The sequence below is a fragment of the Cheilinus undulatus genome, linkage group 20, assembly GCF_018320785.1.
Source record: "Cheilinus undulatus linkage group 20, ASM1832078v1, whole genome shotgun sequence".
Lineage (NCBI taxonomy): Eukaryota > Metazoa > Chordata > Actinopteri > Labriformes > Labridae > Cheilinus > Cheilinus undulatus.
The window spans coordinates 23,405,844-23,412,463 of record NC_054884.1 but is presented as its reverse complement, the minus strand read 5'-3'; the positions used below and the strand labels follow the sequence as shown (position 1 = coordinate 23,412,463).

Sequence of the window (6,620 nt, the reverse complement as noted above, 5' to 3'; positions counted from 1 at the left end):
TGGGAGCACAGACAGGGGGCTGGAGGATGACATATTTGAGGGATTTCTGTCTGCAAGGTTTAGTGGCTTCACATTGGGCTCTAGATGGACTCCTGTGACCTCTTTGAAAATTTATTTTTTTAATCTTTTTGCTTTACTTTGTGTCACAATATAACACAAAGAGTGTTACAAAATTAGTCCTGACTATAAGGGGAAGGTTCTTTATTGGAAAGCCCCTCTGCAGTGCTGGTAAAAATGGCAAATGCTCTCTCTTAAGCTGCTCCACATCAGCGTCAGGACCTCTGAACCTGCAGAGAAGAACTGAGAGCAAACTAAAACTAAGAGCAACACTGGTTTTGAAGGGGAAAGAGATTACTAATACCTGATATAGCTCTAATTTGTGAGGGAATAATATAGATCACTTCAATGTTCATTGCATTGTGCATTGTTTTTATAACAATACGACTGAGGAAAAATATTTAGAAAAATTTTATTAAGATTTATTTTGGGCATTTTTGTGCCTTTATTTGACAGGGGAGGACAGTGGATAGATTCAGAAACAGGGACGAGAGCGGGGAGAGACATGCGGTAAAGGGCCTCAGGCCAGATTTGAACCCGAGCCGTCAGCGTCCCGAGACTGAAGTTGTTTTGAAAAAACAAAATTTGAATTATACTTTGCAATCCATTCCTAGTGTTGAGCTGGGTCTCTACTGAGTGGCAACCTCCATCGTTGAAAAAGGAGCAAATGCAGAAAGAGAGGATAAAAACTACAGTTCCTTAAGAGTCAACTTGAGGCTTGCTCCAAAGCTCCAGAAATCCCATTAAGGCCTATGTTAGAATGCCCATTTTGACATCAGGAAAACACACACTGACAGTGTAAATAAGTAAGGTTTTTTTTGGCTGACCACTGAGGACAGCCCTACATATGGGTCTGTATGTGTCTGACTGACTGACTGAATGAGTGACTATACTTTCAGAGCCATAACATACAAATTTGTGCTATGAGCAGTGTTCAGTTTTACTGAAAGCCATCGGTTATGGCTGCCTCCACTGCCGTAAATACCTCAGATATAGCTTTTAGCATTGTGTCCATTTAACTAGAACTGGACCATGTTTCTGCATGAAATAAGCATGGGTTTGCATTTTTTTCACACCTACTCCACCAGGTAACTTGGGATCACTCCTGCTAAAAACTTTCAAATGAAGTTTCTCTGATCTCTCTTTCAGCCTGCTGACTCTCCATCTGTATAAATTCTTATTTGGTGTACTCCAATTCATACAAATATCTTCTTGTATCCACAGTAAACGACACATAATCCTGACTCGAGTGGAAATCGCTCATATTATCATTGTTTTAGCTTGGTGTGATGTTATTATCCCTGTAGAAGCTTGCAGATCCACACAGCTGATCAGAGGATCAGTGCACAGAGGCAGAAGGAGACAAAATGCAGAGAACTGCATTGTTAATAAGTGCCTGACACAGAAGGAGTTTTTTTTAGAGAGAAATGAAGTGCTTTGTACATTTTCAACACAGCATACAGGCAAGCCAACATATTTTCCTGGCCCATTTTTGCATAAAACTCGTTAAACAATGCCGATAAAACGTCCCCATCTAAAGCAATTATGCCACAGATCACTCTGAGCTCGTAATAGCCCCAGGATCAACTTTCACAGAAATTAGTGGAGGCTAAAGCCACTACTATAGCCAAGCACCTCATACGACCCAACTTAAAAAATCCTGAAATATCCCTTGAATGGAACTATAAGCCTTTAACAATGAGATCAGTCCCTATCACCTTTACTGCAGCCAGCCACAAGAGGGCATTTAAGATATTTTAGCTACATACACTATACTGCCAAAAGTATTCACTCACCCATCCAAATAATTGAAATCAGGTGTTCCAATCACTTCCATGACCACAGGTGTATAAAATCAAGCACCTAGGCATGCAGACTGTTCCTACAAACATTTGTGAAAGAATGGGTCACTCTCAGGAGCTCAGTGAATTCCAGCGTGGTACTGTGATAGGATGCCATCTGTGCAACAAGTCCAGTCGTGAAATTTCCTCGCTCCTAAATATTCCACACTCAACTGTCAGTGGTATTATAACAAAGTGGAAGTGATTGGGAATGACAGCAACTCAGCCACAAAGTGGTAGGCCATGTAAAATGACGGAGCGGGGTCAGCGGATGCTGAGGCGCATAGTGTGCAGAGGTCCCTAACTTTCTGCAGAGTCAACTCTACAGACCTCCAAACTTCATGTGGCCTTCAGATTAGCTCAACAACAGTGTGCAGAGAGCATCATGGAATGGGTTTCCATGGCCGAGCAGCTGCATCCAAGCCATACATCACCAAGTGCAATGCAAAGCGTCAGATGCAGTGGTGTAAAGCACACTGCCACTGGACTCTAGAGCTGTGGAGACGCGTTCTCTGGAGTGACAATTATGCTTCTCCATCTGGCAATCTTATGGATAAGTCTGGGTTTGGCGGTTGCCAGGAGAACGGTACTTGTGCCAAGTGTAAAGTTTGGTGGAGGGGGGTTTATGGTGTGGGGTTGTTTTTCAGGAGCTTGGCTTGGCCCCTTAGTTCCAGTGAAAGGAACTCTGAACGCTTCAGCATAGCAAGAGATTTTGGACAATTCAACCTGACAGAACACCTTTGGGATGAATTAGAGCAGAGACTGAGAGCCAGGCCTTCTCGTCCAACATCAGTGTATGACCTCACAAATGTGCTTCTGGAAGAATGGTCAAAAATTCCCATAAACACAGTCCTAAACCTTGTGGAAGGCCTTCCCAGAAGACTTGAAGCTGTTATAGCTGTTAAGGGTGGACTGACGTCATATTAAACCATATGGATTAAGAATGGGATGTCACTGAAGTACATATAACGGAGTCAAGGCAGGTGAGCGAATACTTTTGGCAATACAGTGTATTTCTGGAGCCTTCTTAATGTCTATCACTTAGCTTGATGCTAATATGCTGCCGTGAGTGGCTAAAAAAACATGCAGATAGTCTGTGAAGCTTCTCAGAGGGGAAATTACAGTCTCAAAGAGCAGTATATGGAAAACTGATGCAAAAAAATGCAAATTTAATCAATATAAAAATAATAAGTATGTGTTGCCAAATTACAGAAATATCAGTGTGCTTCTTGTCTGATAAGCTGCCAGGTTGAAGGTTTTATTTAAACGTCAAAAAAAAAAAAAAGCTTTACAATAGCATGCCATGTTTTTCCCTCTCTAATTTTCTGAATGTAATAATCCTCTGGAGGCCGAATGGGAAGCCTGAGGGGCTTGATGTGGCTCCTGGGTTCATATGGCCAATATTAGCAGCAGCTACAGGCGGAATTTTGTTGGCTTGTAAGTATCAGCAGAAACTTTTATGTATCTGCAGATAGCAATAGTTAACTTTAAGCTTATATCTGGCAATACTGATATTATACAGACAATATCCTGCACTCCTAAATATTATAAAAGTTATAAGTTTATAGTAAAGCCTATATTAGGCTATGGCAGAGTATGTACTTTGATGTTTAAAGCTCCAGTGAGGATGGTTTGCATTGATGTTGGTACTTCTGGTGGGCAAAGCTGTAGGCTATCTTGTGTATGACGTACACTACTCTTGCCTGGTTCATAAGTAGTGTTTTGGTTTTAATTCATCCTGCTTTCTGTAAAATTCAAACATTGTACTCCCTGCAAATATTTGCTATGCACCATGTAAACAAACTTTTTTTCCCTGCAGGGTGCTGTTAATCTCTTCATCTGACATTTATCCTCTGGCAGAATTTTTGGGAATTAAAATATAGATTAATAATAATCTTGTCACTGGTGGTCTAGTTGCTTTTGTAGGTCATAAATAGACACAGGTGTTGGTTTCACCTTCTGTCATAACTAATGTAAAACTGTTGCAGGAACTTTTTGAGAAACGTGAGGGTTTAGGATTTAAATGCTGCGTGTTTTCTTGAACTTAATAGCTCACGAACCTCCACTTGAATAACTAGTTGTGGCCCGGTCTAACAAAATGGCGATTAATAAACCAGTTTACTCACACCTCTTTACACTACACAGCGCAGTGGGCAGTGTTGTGCTCTCCCTACAGTAGAGGAGGTGAATCGAGGGGAAGTGGCTCTGAGGAGTCCGGATGTGGACGTGGCACAGCTCTGCAGCAGTTCCGCTGAATGTCCGCTTCTGATACCAAGGAGGGATTAGTGAGAAACACCCCGGGACGACATCGACTACACAGTTTGTCGGCCACCGGGTTTCACAGTTTATCCCAAACAGAGGATAGCCTTACTATTCAGCACACTTTGAGGGTAAGTTTCGATTTAAACAGATAAGTATTTGTCAGACTAGCTGGCTTGACAGTAGAGCTTTGCTTTAGCTACGATTTGCTAATGCTAGCTAATGCTATAGTACTGCTAGCATCGCTCTGCAATATAGCTATCTGTTAGCTCGGGAAGCTAATTGCTATCCCCGGTTGTAGCCATTTAGTCACAGCTGATTCAGACACTGCTGCTGTCATCATGATTCAAGTTGCTAACGCGAGCATGCTAAAATTACCATCAGTACTCGAAAGTTTACCAAATACAGAGTGTTGTTTTACAGCCGCTCTGTTGGTTTGACTCGTAACTGTTGGCAATGTTATGTTATTACTCCGAGGTTTTGGTGGCAAGCTAGCTGGGGAGTTATTTCTAATGCGGCATTGAGGTTGTCGTTAGCATTCTGCTACACTCCCCAGCTTTCCTCTGGTTTGTTGTTTTTATGTTAAGATTCTTGTCTTTGACCTATTCGTTGTTTGATTATTCTCACAATTAAGTGTCGCGGTAACTTTTTCTAGTGAATGTGAACTTCTAATGAAGCCCCTGAAAGAACATAACCAGTGGAGCAGATGTGGGTCAGTCCGTAGGCCCGACATACTAAATAGCTCTACGGCTCCAGCGATTGTATTTCTCGTTGTGGCACCTGCACTGCTGAATTATTCAAAGGCCCCGCTCATTTAGCCTGTGTTTGTCTGATAGATGATACTCATCACTCTGTCATATAGGTTAGTCCACTCTCTGAGAAGCCAAGTGAATAAACAGCATGAACTACTGCTAGCAAGGCTGAAGTTGGCATGTGATGTGGAGCAATCATGCCCATAAAGATGAATGCCACACTGACTTATCTGCAGGTGGCTCTCTAATGACAACGCTCTTATAATGCTCACCTTAGACACCTGCACAGGTCTGGTAGACATGACATACTGTCTGCACAGTATCGAGCATTTAATCTTACCACCAAAACAGTGAGAGTATCTCTTACCAGGCCTGTGGTTTCTATCTGATTTGCTTTAATTATATGGGTTAAGTTTTGGCCTACTGAAAACAACAAGGAAAGTTCAGCTGTGGTGCCATTTTTCTCGCTGTAGTCTTCCTATCAAAGCTATTATTTTATTCTTGGTGTGTGAACTTGGTGACTAGTCAGTAGGTGGGGTTAAGGCAAACATAAATGAGCCAATAAAGGCGTTGTCAGTCACTAAGCCTGAGATATTCACGTCAGTAGAAAGTTTGACTTGTGTAGAAACTAGCATAGCTAGGACTTACTTAGATTTCCAGTTTGTAAGGTCAGGTGCAATGAGCACAAACCCAGTTGTTGTAAGTGTCTTCTGAGGACTGCCTTCATTTCAAGCTGTTTGCTATCCTTTCTGTCCAGTAAAACAGCAGAAACTTTCACAAATTATTTTCTCTCAGACGTCTTATGTTAACAGTGTCAAAAAGCAGTAAAGCAGGGATGCATGACTGGGTTAAAAAAAATAGTCTCCAATTTAGATCAATTCTCATCGATTTTTTTTTAAGATATTTTTTGGCATTTTTGTCTTTATTCATAGAGGAGGACAGTGGATAGAGTCAGTTACAGGGATGAGAGAGTGGGGGTAAAACGTGCAAGAAAGGAGCCAAAGGCTGGACTTGAACCCAAAATAACCATGTATATTGGGCGAGCCTTAATGAGGCCATCTACGCCCTTAGAGATCACTTTTAATATATAAGCCTGCTACTTGTGCAAGCAGTCTTAAACTTGACTTGCATTCACCTGTAAGAGCCAGTAGACTCAGACTGAAGATTTGAATCTTATGCCCAGTCATTTTATTTTGGCTATCTGGTGCAAGTTATCAATACGAGCTGGATATATATATCTAAGATGTCCCAGATTGATGGTAAATATAATGTTAATATTATTAGTTTTGATGTCATTTTTTAAAGCAAACCTTGATATTTTGAATTATGTGCCTGGTTGGAACACTATTTGTACAATTTACAACTTTTGTTCTCTTAGAATCTCTTTAATGTTGAAGGAATATAGGTTTGTAACTAAAATATCCCTACATTAATCAGCATCGAAACAGATTAAATTGAATCAAGACCTTATTAATCCGAATCTGATCAATTCAGTCAATCAGTGAGGATACCCTGCCCCAGTTGATGGTATTGGATTTTTTGCAGATGTCTGTTATGTTGATTTCTGCTTATTGGTTTCAGCTGATACCGGTATATAAATGTAGTCAAGACTTAAAACTTCAGTGCTTTTAACACACTTTAAATATCAAAGAATGAGGATGAATACAGAGAAAGACTTCATCTTATGTAGGTCCTCCCTAAAACTCAACAA

At 40.9% G+C, this 6,620-nt stretch overlaps 1 protein-coding gene across 4 annotated transcripts in view; it reads left to right on the top strand.

The window, feature by feature from the left end:
• Positions 1–4,154: 4,154 nt before the first annotated feature.
• Positions 4,155–6,620, top strand: part of sec24c (SEC24 homolog C, COPII coat complex component) — a 31,660-nt gene continuing 29,194 nt past the window's right edge. For all 4 annotated transcript variants that reach the window (XM_041815490.1, XM_041815489.1, XM_041815488.1 and 1 more), the window contains exon 1: positions 4,155–4,288. The gene's annotated coding sequence lies outside the window, so the exon portion shown is untranslated. The remainder of the gene's footprint in view (positions 4,289–6,620) is intronic.